The sequence below is a fragment of the Sceloporus undulatus genome, chromosome 5, assembly GCF_019175285.1.
Source record: "Sceloporus undulatus isolate JIND9_A2432 ecotype Alabama chromosome 5, SceUnd_v1.1, whole genome shotgun sequence".
NCBI lineage: Eukaryota > Metazoa > Chordata > Lepidosauria > Squamata > Phrynosomatidae > Sceloporus > Sceloporus undulatus.
This window is the reverse complement of record NC_056526.1, coordinates 53,105,339-53,118,219: the sequence shown is the minus strand read 5'-3', so window position 1 is coordinate 53,118,219 and position 12,881 is coordinate 53,105,339. Positions and strand designations below refer to the sequence as shown.

Here is a 12,881-nt window from a genome sequence, read left to right as displayed (position 1 = left end):
AGCATCTTAAGGCCAGCTCTAGAAATATTAAGGGACATAACTTAATGGAACCTTGTGAAGTTTCCTATGAGTTGATGTGATGCCTGTGTAGTATTGACTCATGGAGAAGACTGTATTAGTGAGAATTTCCCAAGAAATGGCCTTTTAAAACAATCCTGTCCAATGTAACCATAGAAAACCATGTTTATTTGGGGAAAGGGGGAAAAAAGCATCAGATCATGTGCAGGTTTAAACTGAAATTTTCAAAATCTATCTTGGATAGATTTCACCAGTTTAAAAAGAGTCCTGAATTTCAGAGCATATACAGAGAGGTCCTTGCAGAAACATGACTGCCTAGTTCAGTTCAAAAGATGAAATACTGAGGTGATAGTTCACCTATTTATTGGAATTTGACAGAAATACAGTCAGTCCTCTGTATCCACAGATTCTACACCCATGGATTCAACCATCAATGGCTTTATTCCTTAAGAAGAAGAAAAAGCTAATCATAGCTTTAGTCTCTACTTACTGAGGCAGGTTCTTTCTGCCAAAGTGGATTTTAACACTTCATTATTCTCAGTTGTATTTATTAAAAGTGGAGGTGAATGGAAGAACATCACTGGGAAATTGCCCCAAGGTTTTTTATACGAAAGGAACAAGATTAAGATTGAGTGTGTTGGTCTTTAAGTCTGATAGCACACTTGGGAATTGCTCCTCTGTCTTTTAAAAACAGTATTTGGATAATGTATTCAAATAATAATATTAGGAAGGTGTACATGCAGTAAAATCAAAAGAAAAATACATCTGGATGTTTCACACAGTTTGGAAGTTCTGTGTAATCAACTGCTAAAGTAGTATCTGTATGAGAGAATTATCTATCTGTGGATATCTACCTTGATATCAGAGTCTCAAACATGGGTGTTCTTCAAATGGCTCTCCTATTGCACTTTCAAGTCATAATAATGAAAGTCCATGGATATAAATGTGGCCTTCCTGCTGATATCTGTAGAAAGGGAGGGTAACTGTTAGTGGCTGAATGGGCCAATGGTCTAAGTACAAGGCAGTTGGTTTAATGTACCCAATACATTCAACTATAAGTCAACCTAATGTATAAGTCAAGGGCAGGTTTTGGAGCCAAAATTATGGATTTTGCCATGACCTGTGAATAAGTCAAGGGTAAAACCTGGAGGCTCCTTCAGTGTGTGTATATGTGCGCACAGCAAGAGGGATTCTAATTGAGGCTTTTTGCTTGTTTCAACTTTGGTTTTAGCCTTCACACAGACAGCTATAGCCAGCACAGGAAGGAGAGGGACTCTGTTTGTTTAACAGCAATTAATCACTTAGGACTTTTTCTTCTTGGCACAAGAGAGAAATAAACTGCTCTGCCAAATGCATGGGGAAATCTGAAAGAGCTGCTATCACATTACCATACTGACCCATAACTAAATTGACCTGGGATTTTGGGGTCAATTTTTGGGCATAAATTTTTAGACATATAGACGAGTATATACAGTAACTGAATCTCCAGTAACCACCAAGAAAATGTAAACTTTAGTGGAAATCTGATCCTGGGAAGTAATAGTGCCACTGTATTCTGCTTTGGTCAGGCCTCACCTGGAATATTGTGTCCAGTTCTGGGAATCACAATTCAAAAAGGTCATTGATAAAATGGAGCGTGTCCAATGGAGGGCGACTAAAATGGTGAAAGGTCTGGAAATCGTGCCCTGTGAGGAATGACTTAGGGAGCTGGGGATGTTTAGCCTGGAGAAGAGAAGGTTAAGAGGTGATATGATAGCCCTGTTTATATATTTGAAGGGATGTCATACTGAGGAAGGAGCAAGCTTGTTTGCTGCTGTTCCAGAGACTAGGACCTGGAACAATGAATGCAAGCTACAGGAAAACAGATTCCACCTCAACATTAGGAGGAACTTCCTGACAGTAAGAGCTGTTAGACAATGGAATGCACTCCCTTGGAGCATGGTGGAGTTTCATTCTTTGGAGGTCTTTAAACAGAGACTGGATGGCCATCTCTCAGGGATGCTTTGATTGTGATTTCCAGCATGGCAGGGGGTTGGACTGGATGGTCCTCGTGGTTTCTTCCAACTGTAGGATTCTATGATTCTATGAGTTTGTATTTTGATTTGTTTTTGGGATAGCACAAAAAGTGTACTCCCCCTCAGAAGATGGCCAATAGTTCCACCTGGGGCTTGGGGGAATGTTACTGAGCCACTTTCACCATTTTTGGGAGAGGTGGGGACAAGGATATTTTGTGGTGTGTGAAAAAGTAGCCTTCGGAGAATGTGGCTTGCCCACCCCAACATAAATATAGGATACTATTTGCACCCTTACTATTTTTATACTGTATGGGCATGTCACAATCTCTGAGCCTCAGAGGAAGGCCTGGCAAACCCCTTATGAACAAATCTTGTAAAGAAAACTCTGTGATAGGTTCAACTCAGGATTGCCAAAAGTTGTAAATGGCTTGAAAGCACATAACAACAACAGCAATAAACAATATACATGTATGTGCACCCAACCAGTTCAGTCTTTATTGTTGTTTAAGTGTATGATAAAACAATCCTGAGGAGTCCTTGTGGGCTGGGACCTAGTATAGAAATACTTTAAATAAATTAGTAAATTTAATATATGTACATTTAGAGGGAAGCCCCATTGAGCTTGGTCCCAGATAAGTGTGTATAAGATTGCAATCTTAGCGTCAGGTAGATTCTGGGATCTCTTTATTCCTGTCTTCTCTTCAAAGTATTTTTTCCTCTCTTCTTCATGTCATAGACACAGAGGGGTTGAAGATGTCAGTATGTTATTAATTCTAAGCTGGCAAGTGGCTGGCACCCGTCATTCTGATGAAGAACGGTGATAAAAGTGAAGCCGTTTAAAATTACAGCAAGCTCAAGGTAGATGCAGTACTTTATTCATAGTATCTTTGGGTGAATTGCTAAAATGAGATTGGTGAACCTTGATTGATTGTCTGTTAATCACACCAGTGATCTGGACTGACACTGCAGCCTCCCACTGTAAGTTACTATGCTGTCATTTGTTATCGTACTGTTAGACTCATTGTCTCATGCAACAAACCAGTTTGCCTTTTTGTTTTAAAAATTAAATTGTTTCCAGAAGTAAATGATACACTGGCTGAATCTAGCAAATCATGACCTATTATAGTAGAAGAGGCTATTAAAGGAAATGGGCCTGTTAATGTTCCTTTTTGAAGGAGGTGGAAGTAAACATGATTAAAGTGTGATTCAAGGACTTAAAAAAAATCATGCCTGTTTAACACCACAGTTAAGGCTATCTCATGTTGCTTCAGTCTCTCCAAACCAGGAAATTGAAATCTGTAGTTGATACCCTAACAAAGATGCCCCATGATTAAGAATGGTGTGGTGAAATATGTCAAAGTGTGCTTGCTTTCATTTACCAATATGTAGAGGTTTTTCACTTTTTTGGGGAGACATTTTGAAAGGTGAAGTATTTAAATTGCACTCAAAGCAATTGGGAAGAATAAATCACTCTGAACAGGTGAAATACCAGTAGAGCTGCTACAATCCACAGGGACAGAATCAAATTCAGTTCTAAGTAAATTGTGCCAAGAAATATGGAAAAAAACAGTTGCCCGCAGTTTGTAAGTGATCAATATATGCCGGCCTTTCATATCTATGGGGGTTCTGTTCTGCAAAGATATAACACTGAAAATTAAAGTTAGGGTCATCCAAGCCATTGCAACACCTATCGCAATATATGCATGCGAGAGATGGACAGTAAAGAAAGGTGAGAGAAAGAAAATCAACTCATTTGCAATGTTCTGTAGTACTGGAGAAGAGTGCAAAAGACAAACAAATGGGTTCTTGGATAAATCAAGCTTGAACTCTCCCTGGAAGCCAGGATGACTAATTGGGACTTAGAAAAGGCTGATGTTAGGAAAGGTGGAAGGCAGTAGAAAGAAAGGAAGACCACACAACAGATGATTAGACTCAGTCAGAACGGCCATGGGCCTGAGCCTGCAAGCAGTGGAAGGTAAAGGGTCTTGGATGTGTCTCATTCACATGGTTGCCATCAGTCAAGGTTACTTAACAACAACTACAAAGAGATTTTTCATCACCAGATACATGCATGGTAAGTGCAGGTGGGTTGGAAGTGAGATTTAAATGGATGTTATGGTGTTGCATTTGAAAAGTAATTAAGTGGAAGATGTTAAGCACATCCCTTTAGTACTCCACTCATTGCCTTGAATTTGCATCCTCATTTCACCATCTCAAAATAATAATAATAATAATAATAATAATAATAATAATAATAATAACAGGCACAGAAAAATTAGAGAAATTTCATCTTCACCCCAGTCCACCAAGATGCAACTTTTCATATGCTTCTTGGAAAACTCTGAAATGAGTACATTATTTTCAAAACTGGCATGGTTGCAAGTGACACACCTTATGAAAAACAGTATCTAATAATTCAAAAATGCTTATAATTTGGAGAAATATCCACCCAGAGGGAATTAGCTTCCTTTTTGACATTATACTGCTGCTGGGAGGCCCATCTGTCTTCTTCTCTTTTATAAACATTAAAAAAGTTTTCACTGTTGTTTGCCAGGAATTATTTATATACATATAAAATTGTTGGCAATAGTAGTACTAATTTTAAGAGCATTGTATTTATTGGAAAATGATTTCTGTTCTTGGCTGCAATTCTATGGGAAATTTTCTCAATTCTTACCCTGTTTGGTAAACAAAGTAATCGTAGTGCTCAAAGGGACCAATTACACAAATTATATATTGTTTGTCCCCAAATTTTGTATGGCACAACTTTACATTTCCAATTTTATGCTGTGTTGCTTAATGTTCAGAGTTTAACTTGGCTAAACACCTTTAAAACTGAAAAAAAGAGGTGGAAAAAGTATTAATTTTCACGATAATTATGGTATCTGTGATTCTGTTCATAAAGGGAATTTAAAAAAAAATCTTTCAGTGTCCTCTCACCCAGGAAACTAAATAAGGCTAAGCTTACTAGAAAGTGGTTATAATGCCTAAGGTTTCTGTTGCAAAGCTTTTGGCTGCAAGAGGAATTGCTATTCTGCAAACAGCAATATAATCTTGCATGCAGGACAAGATGGCATACAGCAATTTAAGCTGGGAGAGATGCCATACATAGAAAATATATATGCATAAAACTTTGTTTGGTAGATTAGTTAGGAAAATATTTACTGGTATACCTACAGGTTGAGTCTCCCTTATCCAGAAGTCTGAAATCCTAAATACTCCAAAATGTAAAATTGGCCACATGGGTGGCTGAGGAGTTTATTGCACCGCTAAAAACCCTGGCTTATTTCTCCTGAGTTGAATCCTAATTCGGGAGGCAACCAGGTTTTATTGCACATAATTTACTGCTGAATTTGCTGGCCGAATATGGCCCGGCTGCAGCCCAGCTCCCAGGCGCACTCAGCAAGCTGCTTTCAAAGTCAAATTATTGAGTCATGCTTGTGTGTAACCTGTTGGATGATGCAAAAAGGGGAATGCAAATGTTTCACTTTAAGCCTAAGAAAGTACTTTATACTTGGAAGACAGTATAGCTAGACATTTTAAAACCTAAAATCCAGGTAACCACAATCAGTTAAATTAGCCATTTGCCACATAGTGCTATTATTACAATATACTATTACATTTTCGCCTTCACTTTTGGTTGATCTTCTCTATAACCTACTTACCTTAATTTACTGTGTGCTGATCATGTTACAGTAATCTTCACAATCATGTAGAAATCTTTGTTAAGAAGACACTTACCTTAGAATTTAATTTTTTTGCATATTCACTTTTGCTGTCTTTTTACTAATGTGCTAAAAGTCTATAGCAAACATTCTGTTCCAACTATTAGCTGGACTTATCCCTTTCCCTGTTAGGTACATTGCTTTACCTTCTACATGCTTTGAGTGTGAATTATCTTGCCCTTTAGTGTTGACTTTGCTTGAATGATTTGCAGTAAAACAGATTACATGTGTCTGTTTCTTTATAACTTTTTCCATTCTAGAAGTGTACACTTTTAGCACATGTCAATTAGAGAGAACACAATGATTTATATTCTTGGCTACAGTAAGCAATTGTTTTCTGAGCAATTGGGGCCAGTGTAGCCCAAGCCCCAAATTCCCAAAATGATCTGGAGCCAAGTCCCAAAGTCACAGATCTGTTCTCTCATATCTCTTTTCCATCAGGAGTTGGCTACACATGTGAAGAGAAGCATGAATATATAAGACCAGATCTTCCCTTAACTGACACCAATCAGAGTAGTATGCTCTGTGCATTTTCTGGAGTAGGGCAGCATCTCCACAAGGCCATTTAGAAATGAACCAGTTGGAAAACAGGAACCATGTCCCCATAGGATTCTAAGTAGTTTGTATAATAACCTCCCTAGAGAAATGCATCTGCATGTCTCAATACCTGCTTTATGTTCACATATAAAACAATTTTATGTGCGCATCTGAATATTTAAAATTTCAGCAGGCATGGTTAGTTTGCACCTTTGAAACATATTTCATTGCTCTTGCTATTTTGTCCTCTCTGCAGTTTTATTAACTTTAAAGTAGTTTTATTTACATTGTGGGTTTGATTTTACAATGAATGGGATGGTGAAATATACACCTGAAATTAAATTATGTCCCCCCTCCCCCCCAGGACTGTAGTGAAACCTTTCTATTCAAAATGAACAATGCTTCCTCAGCTTTAAGGTCCAGGGAGGTGATCTGGGAGAAATAATTCCTGCACATAGTCTGGGTCCCAAAAGTTTAATTCCTGGGAGGCATGCATAACTGATCTCTAGTGCATCAGGGTATCACATGAACAAAAAAGAGAGAAATCAGCACAAAGGTTGATTTGTCTTTTTCTAACACAGTAGCCCTGATTCTCCCAACTTTTGGGGTAGGCTTCATATTCTGTTAGCACATTAAGCAGGTGGGGAAAGTCTGGACTATGGCTGCAACTCTCACAAATCTGGACTACTTTCAACTTTGAGAGATAAATCTTCTAATATTAATGGATTAAGAAATTGTGTTCTTTGCTATGTCCACCTTTTGTCCTTTGTCTGCTGTGCTAATCCTTTGCACCAAGGGATAAATGAGAACCAGTAATAGTAATGAGGCTGTATACTTCTTTATAATTGAACCTTGTCAGTATTGCCTATTAAGTTTGCAGTAGCGTATGTGTTGCCTCATTAGTCCAAGCCATTCTAATGTACTTTTCTGCCTTGGTTGCCCTTCCCAATACATTATGTATGGTGTTCCCCTCCCCAGGTTGTAAACTATGACTTTCTTCCTTTATCTTCAGAGCGAGAGGAATGATTTGGTCATTGCTTTTGCCAGGTTAGCCAGCAACAGATGTGATCACAAGGCAAGTAGTGTATTCAGCTTTAAAATGGGTGAGAGATAAGAGGCTCCCGCATGCCCTGCTCCCATAGCCAAAGATTAACCTTTGACCATGTAGCTAGGAACATCATGTGTTAAGTGTTCATGAAGATCATATTGGAAGATTATCATACTGCCATTTTTGCCCTGGCCATGCATGTGACAGGATTGGGGTGAAACGGGGGGAAATGGGTGTTATCACACAAAAAATTGCTGCTGTGCTGCCACCCAGCCATCACCTGTCCCCCAGGCATGCTCTGCCAGCTGGTTTTGGTGGTACGGAAGACTTCCGTACTACCAAAATTGGCCAGCAGAGCATGCCTGGGGGATGGGGGAGGGCCAGGCAGCAGCAATTTTCTGTGTGATAACACCCGTTTCCCCCCATTCCGCCCTGTCCCTGTCCCGCGCACAGACTGTGTGATAATCTCCTTGGTAGATGACCTATGCAGGGAACTGGACAGGGGGAGTGTGTCCCTGCTAGTTCTGTTAGGCAGAACCAGCAGTTTTTGATACCATCAACCATGGTTTCCTTCTGGGCTGCCTCTCTGAGATTGGGCGCAGTGTTATGTAGTGATTCCAGTCTTTCTTGGGGGGGGTAATGTTGGGGGACTCCTATTCAACTCCTGGACATTGGCCTGTGGGGTTCCTTGGGGTTCTGTTTTGTCCCCCATGTTATTTAAGATCTATATGAAAGCGTTGGGAGAGGTCATCTGGAGTTTTGGGGTGAGGTTGTCACCAGTAGGCGGATGACACCCAACTCTATCTTCCCTTCCCATCTAATTCCAAGGAAGCTGTCTTTGTACTGAACCAATGTCTGTTGTCAGTAATGGCCTGGATGAGGGCAAACAAATGGAAACTTAATCCAGACATGACAAAGGTGCTCCTAGTCAGTCGTATGGCAGATCAGGGAATAGGGACCTTGCCTGTGCTGGATGGGGTTACATGGTGATTTTTATATTGAGCATGTTTATTTGTCATGCCTTTTAACTTCTGTTATATTTTAATGTAATTTTACATTGTTTTTAGATGATTTTAACTGTTTTAAATTTTATTATAATGGTTTTTAAATCTGTGAGCTGCCTTGGGTCCCTTCAAGGAGAAAGGTGGAATATACATGAAATAAATAAATAAATAAATAATTGGGGAAACAATGGCTTGTATGATTCTAACTTTTGTGTTCTGTTGTATATCTTTGTACTTTATAATCATTTCTTTCATAGCTTCCCTCCCCATTCTTAATCTTCTTCTGATTTTCTGACTGTAGTGCCCGTTTCTATTCTATCTCGGAAAAAAACTGTAGGAAATAGTAGAACTTGCATAAACTTTATTAAAAATAAGTTTCCTGAATGAAAAATGTGCATCAAACATTCTATACATAAAACATGGGTGAACATTACTTTGATAAAATTTATTACCTTAAAGAGTACCTAGAGAAGTAAATAACTATTGTTTGTATCTATTTTGAAAACATGATAGTCTCTTGCTGGTTTGTTTGGGATGTGTGTGTGTTGTCAGCTAACTGGCACTGACATTTGAAAACAAACAGGAATAAAAATAAAGATTCTGACTTTTAACAACCCTGAGCTATAGAGGTGAGATCTTGGTTCTTTGCCCCGCAGTCACCAGTGACATGCATAGATTCTTCAATGTTTGACTTCAGCTCTTGGCTCTGTTCCCTTTAAACCAATATATTTGAAATAAAACAAAATGGAACTAAAACATGAAGGCAGTGAAGGATATTAAGGCTACTTAGGGAGAAAGTAGGTGAAATTGGTGTTTAGTAGTATGTGACATTTTTCTATTTATATGTCAGGTAGTTTTCCTATATATATGTTCTAAAGGGTGTGTGAGTGAGAGAAGGAGGGTACAGTATAAATTGGCAATATTGTGTTCTGCCATATGCTGCTGGACTTGTAGCTCCTATCATTCCTCATGCTAAAATAAAAACCAGTAAGTTTTAAATGTACTTCTACATTCTTTCCCCCTTCCCTCCCTCCTTTACTGGCCAGACTGGGGCCGTGGAAAAAGCAGCTCCTTTTTGCTACCTCCAAGGGGTGTCATAGGCTTGGTGATGCAGCTTTATGATGCCCCTTTGGTATGGACCGGTGTGTGCCAAAATGGTGCCCTGGGGGCAGGGTTAGGGCATCCAGCATGTGGATACTGTGCCCTAACTCTGTCCACAGGCCAACACAAAGTGTCAGTCTGTATAGGACCTAGGTGAGGTGGAATAATCCCCTCATTTTACTTTGACCTGGGAACAGCCCTTTTAGCTATGATTTTTGCTTTAATTTCTGAACAGGAATTATAGGATGTGTGTGTTTGCATGACAACATGTGAGCACTGTGGCTGGTACTTAATCCATAATGACATCACTAGGGACAAGTTTTGGTTTGGAAACCTCAAGGCTTAGGACAATACTGAACTGCCAAAACTACTGGCTAGAGCTGTTAAGAGGGGCAATCCTTCTGAAACATTACAAGTTGTCCATCACTTTTGTAACAGCATAAACAACAGCTGATTCTGCTACTTACATGCACATATTTGTTAAAAATGTGTAGAGTGCTCCTAAGTTGATGAAAGTTGGTGTGCAGCAGTATCTGAACAGCCATAGGCTGTCTACTGCTCTAAATACAGAGCCCTGTATACAGTCTACCCACCATCATTCCTTTCCATTCATCTTCTGCATGCATTTATCATTTTACCACCCCTGAACATCTGTAAAGGCTGTCTATTACAAAGAGGCAGGTGGATGTAGTCTGGTATTGTAAGAACTATATGCTTTTTCAATACATGGTGTTAATTGCCATTGTAGGATTCTCATTTTAATAGATATAGAAATGTCCTCATTCTGCAATGTATGTGAACCTAATTGGCTGCTGTCTGACAACAGACTTGGAATTTATTTTGTACGTCTGCTTTTTAAGTTCTTCTTCCTGTTTTTGGTGGATATTTTCTTTCTTTTCCCAAGGCTTAATGTTAGAATATATTTTTCAGGCTCTGCATAGTACAGAGCACTGTGTATCTGCATAATGTGTAGAAAAGCATTAACATGTAAATTTGAATAACTGGTTACAGCATAGTAAAGTTCACTGAAAAAGGTTAATAAACAACAGCTGTGCATTTGCTGTCCAAAAGACGATGGATGGTGTTTTCCAGTAAATGGCATCTAGTATTCCTTAACAGTGGAATCTGAACCCTCAAACAAATGGGCAAAAATCTTTGGAATGGCTATTTCTCCCAGACATAAACGGAAAACTATATTATGCAACTTTCTGGAATATTTTTCCTCCTCATGGACAGAAAAGGAAGATATTGCTGTGAGCTTAAAGACAAAGAAAGGAGACTTGTTCCTTTACATTTTAACATTCTGCTTTTTTTCAGCCTCAAAGCAGAGATGAGGGTGAAAGCTACAGAGCAACACCCTGAGGGTGCAGCAGCAAGTCTCTGAAATCAGCAGGCTGAGGCTTTGAATTGAATTCTGCTGAACAAATTTGATCCTTCAGAAACTCGTTTGTAAGTGGGAAAACATCCTTATTTCAAAATGAATAATATGTTTATGTGATACAGCCCAACATGTACTGCTGCTCATTTACGCCTATCAACATACTTAAAACATTTTTCTATAGAGAAAGTGAGAATCTTCAAGTTTAATTTTTGAATGACTAAAATGTTAAGGTACTTATTATAGGAAGCTACAGTGAAGTGCTTTAACTAAATGCATAGTGGTGCCTATGGAAAGAGGAGAGGCAGTGGTTTCACTCACTAGAAAAATGCTGGGTACCTATTGTTGTGTATTATGTTCCAGTCATTGCAAACATTGTTCTTATTTTGTTAGCATTTCTGGGAAGAATGTGATATTTTAACACTCACTTATTATATCTGCAAGTCCCAATCTATCTCTGTAGTATCTCTTGCCATATTTTTTTTGAGCTGGGATCTACAGTATTTATAATGTTTCAGTCCTGTAAGACCAAGACCTTCTGAAATTGCTCAGCTAATTTGATTTATGGTGTAGCCATGAAAGATGTATGTATTATAAACAGCACTGTTGGCAACCACAGAGGCAGCTTTTAGTTCCTTTTTTGATCCCAAATTCTTGAGAGAAAATGCAGTGTGCCAACAAGTCAGAGTAACCTGAAGCCATTCTAATTTATATTAGTACAGTAGCTCAAAATTTAGCTGTTTCCTAGCTGTTCTAGCAGTAGGAATCCTTTTGTGGTTGCACTTGGTAGTCTACTCAGTTTCATATAGGTGAACAGAATAAATATACTTAGATAATATATAACAGTCATATATAATAGATCCTTAAGAACAGTGGTGTTGGCTACTTGATCCACACAGCCAAATTCAAGCTGGCTTAATACTTCCACAACTGGTAGGGATGCATTATGCCTGCTTGGTAATTCTACCATGAATGTAATAAAAAGATGGCACCCTAATTGGAGCAGCAAAAAGAACGCTGTAACCATCTGGTGACAAAACTGGACAGTCCCCAGTTGTGTGCCACAGGGAAGGGAATTGTTTAGCACAGAGGACTACATTAGGAACACACAATTAGCTGGAAGTCTGTGGCACATTTGCATGTTTTATTTACACATAATTAACACAATTTGCATAAAATTTCTAAGGACATGGTAAATTCAGGCCACAGCTGGTGGACATGTTGCATTTCATCTGTACTGATATTTGAGTTGTTCCTTTTGTGAGATTTGTGGCAACATATTTTAGACTGTCTCCCTTACTTATTATTGTCAATGAAAATAGATACAGTTCTGCAATTAACACCTTTGCTCATGATTGTGCTGTGAAGAGGGCTTTGATGTTATGCATTATGTGTATTGAAGGGAGGGCTGGTTGAAAGGGTGGGGGGTTGGGGGATTGTTTCTCTTGTCATTATTTTCTGTATTTGTTTTAATTCTTGCTGTAACCCACCTTGATCCTCAAAAGTGAGGGGCAGAATACAAACAAACTTATTATTATTATTGTTGTTGTTGTTGTTGTGCATTTTGGTCCATCCAGAAAACAGACATTCACTGCTTGTGAGCTGCTCTACTTCTTACAAATGGTGACTACTTCCTCTATAGTTTTGGCTTGTTGTTAACTGTCCTTGACTTGACCTTGACTCATGGTGATTCTGTGGATGAGATATCTTCAAGACCCTCATCCTCAGCCTCTCTGCTTAGGTCCTTCAAGCCCAGGCTTGTGTCCTCTCTGATTGAGTCTAACCATCTGGCACGTGGTCTTCCTCTCCTTCTATTGACTTCCACCTTTCTTACCATCATAACTTTTTCTAATGATTCATTTTTCCTCATGAAGTGGCCAAAGTACAACAGCCTCAATTTAGTTATCTTGGCTTCCAGGGATGCTTCAGACTTGTTCTGTTAGATCAAGAGCTAACACACTTAAACAACACAGTAAACCCTAAACTGCTCAATCATTCACAGCTCCCAAAAACCATAGTCAGTTCTTTCCTCTGGTTGACAGTCTTGTTTCTATT

The 12,881-nt window shown here is 38.9% G+C and overlaps 1 protein-coding gene across 3 annotated transcripts in view; it reads left to right on the top strand.

Annotated features, from left to right (window-relative positions):
* The window catches only part of NAV3 (neuron navigator 3), a 572,439-nt gene that overhangs the window by 45,245 nt on the left and 514,313 nt on the right, over positions 1 to 12,881 (top strand). For 2 of the 3 annotated variants that reach the window (XM_042467940.1, XM_042467938.1), the window contains exon 2: positions 10,766 to 10,897. The exons of the other annotated variant lie outside the window; for it this stretch is intronic. The gene's annotated coding sequence lies outside the window, so the exon portion shown is untranslated. The remainder of the gene's footprint in view (positions 1 to 10,765; positions 10,898 to 12,881) is intronic. 3 annotated transcript variants of the gene reach the window in all.